This window comes from Capra hircus, assembly GCF_001704415.2.
Source record: "Capra hircus breed San Clemente chromosome X unlocalized genomic scaffold, ASM170441v1, whole genome shotgun sequence".
NCBI classification, from domain to species: domain Eukaryota; kingdom Metazoa; phylum Chordata; class Mammalia; order Artiodactyla; family Bovidae; genus Capra; species Capra hircus.
Window position 1 is genome coordinate 3,629,316 of NW_017189516.1, and position 4,670 is coordinate 3,633,985.

Consider the following 4,670-nt stretch of genomic DNA (forward strand, 5'->3'; position numbering starts at 1 on the left):
GCTCAGTCTTCTTTATGGTCCAACTCTCACATCCATACATGACTACTGGAAAAACCACAGCTTTGACTAAAGGAACCTTTTTCAGCAAAGTAATGTCTCTGCTTTTTAATATGCTGTCTAGGTTGGTTAAAGATTTTCTTCCAAGGAGCAAGCATCTTTTAATTTCCTGGCTGCAGTCACCATCTGTAGTGATTTTGGAGCCCAAGAAAATAAAATCTGTCACTGTTTCCATTGTTTCCCCATCTATTTGCCATGAAGTGATGAGATAAGATGCCACAATCTTAGTTTTTTGAATTTTGAATTTTAAGCCAGCTTTTTCACTCTCTCCTTTCACTTTCATCAAGAGGCTTTTTAGTTCCTCTTCGCTTTCTGCCATAAGGGTGGTGTCATCTGCATATCTGAGGTTATTGATATTTCTCCCAGCAGTCTTGATTCCAGCTTGTGCTTCATCCAGCCCAACATTTTGCATGATGTACACTGCATATAAGTTAAATAAGCAGGGTGACTATCTTCCCTGAAAATATGTCTATTTAAGTCCTTTGTACATATTTAATTAGATTGTTTATATATATTTTTTGAGCTAGAAGTGTTTTTTATACAGTACACTGGATACTAGACCTTTATAAGTTAGATGGTTTTCAAATATTTTCTCCCGTTCTGTGGTTTGTCTTTTGACTTTTCAGTAGTCTCTTAGTGAGCAAAAAGCTTTTTGTTTTACTTTTGAAGATGTCCAATTTGTCTATTTTTTCTTTTTTTTATATTTCTTATACTTTTGCTATCATGTATATCTAAGAATCCATTGTCAAACCCAAGGTCATGGAAATTTACCCCATGTTTTCTTCAAATGGTTTTATGGGTTTAGCACTTACATTTAGTTCTATGATCCATTTTGAGTTAATTTTTGCATATTGTATAAGTAAGGGTACAGCTTTATTCTTTTGCATGTGACTATCCAGTTTTCTTAGTATCGTTTATTTAAGACTGTTCTTTCCTCATTGAATGGTCTTGGCACCCTTAAAAAAAAATCACCTAACTTTATTCAGCCATAGACAAGAAGGAAATCATACAAGTGAAATAAGTCAGACAAAGACAAATCCCTTATGATCTCACTTACATGTAAAATCTTTAAAAAAATGAATTCATAGATAGAGAGAATAGATTGGCAGCTACCAGAGGAAAGGGGTGAAGGTTGTGTAAAATGACTGAAAGGGATCAAAAAGGTACAAACTTCTTGTTACAAAAGACTTATTTGTCTTGAGGATTTACTATACAGCATAATGATTAGAGTTAATAAAACTGTATTATATATTTGAAAGTTATGAAAGAGGAGATCTAAAATGTTCTCATCACAAGAAAAAAGAAAGAGAGTGTTGACAGGGATTAACCAGGCTTATTGTGATGATCACTTCACAACATATACATATATTGAATTATTATGTTGTACACCTAAAACTAATATAGTATTTTATATATATATATATATCTCAATTATATCTCAATATAAACACCTTAAAATCAATTAACCATAGAGGTATGGGTTTGTAGATCACTTTGGGGGTTATTAACATCTTAACAATATTAACTCTTCTAATCCATGAACATGTGATATACTTCCATTTATTTATGTCTTCTTTCATTTCTTTCAGCAGTGTTTTGTAGTTTACAGTGTACAAGCCTCATATTGCCTTGGTTAAATTTTTCCTAAGTATTTTATTCTTCTTGATTTTGTTGTCAATATAACTGTTTTCTTATCTTCATTTCTGGATTTTCTAAACAAACAGATTTTCTGAGTCTTGGTTTTATATCCTGAAATATTGCAGAATTTGTTTCTTAGCACCAATAATTTCTTCTGTGGATTCTGCAGAATTTTCTATACATGAAATGATACTATCTGTGAATAGAGATGGTTTTACTTCTTCCTTTCCAATTTGGATGTTTTTTATTCTTTGTTTTAATTAATCTGTCTAGAACTTCCAGTACAATATTGAATAGCAGTAAGAAAAGTAGATATCCTTCTTTTTCTTCATTTTAGAGGAAAAGCTTTCAGTTTTTGATGAACCACTGAGTATAGTGTGAGCTGTGTTTTTCACATATAACATTTATTATATTGAGGATGTCTCCTATTCCTAGTTTCTGGAGTGTTGTTTTCAGGAAAGCATGTTGCATTTTGTCAACTGACTTTTCCTGCATCAAATGAAATGACCATGTAATAGGTGGTAGAGACACTGCTACATGCTCTGCCAAATGGAACACGGAGGATAAAGTCAGTCATGTGAGCACTGGGGGTGATGCCAGTTTAGAGTTCCTGGAAAGTAAATTTTCCTGGAGTGGATGCTCTCAGCAGTGTTTAGTACTTTCCTGCCTTTTGGTTCCTGTGCATAGCCCCTAAGTCAACATAGCACTGTCTGCATCTCCACTTGGCATTAGCTAATGTCTTCCCCCTTGTCAAGAATCAGCTAGTGACCAAGAGATATAGTGCCAGGAACCCTCAAACAGTTGCACAGCATCTCAGCTCATCTTTACTGCACCCCGGATTTGCCTACATTCTTTAAGTCCCATTTGGATTTCTTAGAAACTAAACCATTGTGCATTCTAGAGTACATATATTTATATTAGACCCGTTAAAATAAAGTGGCCTGTGTCAGCTTAGTTCTCTTTCTGAAGTAGCTTATTCCAACTAGCTTTGTCATTGTTTCACCACTTGGCATGGGAACAAGATGAAATTCCAGTTGTTGGTAAGGAGGGAGATGAAGTTGGTGATCTATTAAATAAATAAAAATATCCATTGAAACTCGAAAAAAGAGAAATGATCATGTAGGTTTTTCTTCCTTCTACTAATATGCTATATTACATTGATTGCTTTTTTAAAATGCCAAATCTCTCTTGCATTCCTGTGATAAATTCCTGTTGGTCATGATGTATAATTCTCTTAATATGCTACTAGATTCAATTTGCTAGTATTTTATTTAGCATTTTGTGCATCTATCTTAAAAGGATATTAGTTTGTAGTTTTCTTTTCTTGTGATATCTTTGCCTTCAGTATCTATGACCTCATAGTATAAGTTAGGAAGTATTTCCTCTTTGTCTATCTTTTGGAAGAGTTTGAGAAAGACCAGTATTAGTTATTCTTAAATGATTTGTGGAATTCATTATGAAATCATCTGGTGATTGGCTTTATTTTCTTGAAAGTTTTTTTAAATTACAGAATAAATCTCTTGTCTTTTTTTGCTATTTCACTTTGACTCAATTTAAGTAATTTTTCTATTCATATGGACTTAGCTTAAGTAATTAGTGTGTTTCTAGGAATTTGTTTATTTCATCTAAGTTATTTCAATTGGTGTAAAATTGTTCATAGTATCTTCCATTTGGCGATTCCTGAGTTATATCTTTTTAAGATAAACCAATGAGCTAAAATTTCTACCAACTCATTTCCCTTTCTGGTGTTCCAATCATGTGTATGGGAGAGGAGTCAAGATGGTGGAATAAGAGGACATGGGAGTTCACCTCCCCACTCAAGTACATCAAGAATACATCTACAAATGGAACAGTTCTCACAGAGCATCTGCTGAGCACTAGTAGAGGACCTTGGGCATCTAAAACGTCAAGAAAAATCCCTATGCAACCAGGTAATATGAAAGAAAGGAAGAAAAAAAAAAAAAGAAGAAGAGGAAATAGGATAGGACCAGGGCCCCTGAAAGGGGAAGCTGAAGGAGAAGAGTGTTTTCCGCACTCAGGGAATCTCCCTCGCAGTGGGAAAACCATCTGGGATAGGGAGGGAGCTTTGGGGGGTTGGGGCTTCTCTGGTGGCTCAGAAGTTAAAGCATCTGCCTCCAATTTGGGAGACTCGGGTTCGATCCCTGGGTCAGGAAGATCCCTTGGAGAAGGAAATGGTTAACCACTCCCGTATTCTTGCCTGGAGAATCCCATGGATGGAGAAGCCTGGTAGGCTACAGTCCATGGGATCGCAGAGAGCTGGATACAACTGAGCGACTTCACCTTTGCGGGATTAGAAGGGAATGCAACAACTGGTCGATGGAAGGCATGTCAGAGTAAGATCTACATACATGGTTTGTGTTGCAACCCTGTGCACCCCAGCCTGAGTCGTGTGTCTCCTGGTGTGGAGGGTGGCTGAGTGCTGGAAAGTAGGCATTGCAGAGTGGACTCATGGAGGGGTTAGATCTTGGTTGTGAAGAGACAACCTGAAAGGATGGGAAAAAGGAGCCCCACAACAGGGAGAGTTAGTGGAAGAACCCCGTGCTACCATAGAGGCAGGGTGCCCTTGTTTAGTGGCACACAAGGCAGGGCTGCAATTGCAGCCTCCTTCCCCACCAATAGCTCCTACCTCAGCGGGCGCTAGGAGGGGTTAATGCCTAAGCAGGCTTGCAGGGCCCTAAAGCCAAAGACTCCTCTGGCCACGCTGGTCCAGGTGGGCCCAAGTGCCACCCATGTCAAAGCCCCTTTCAGTCACACTGGCCCCGGCAGCCACACCCATCAATGTCTTTAGCCCTCTTGGCCTATGCTGGCACATGTGCTCCAGGGCAGCCTCTGGAGCAGATGCTGGTGGGAAAAACATATGCAGAGGTGGGGCTGAAACCACACCTGAGCCCCAGGGGCTATACAACTAGGAAGAAGAGCTTATCTCTCCTTGTGGCTACAAGAACTGTGGAGTT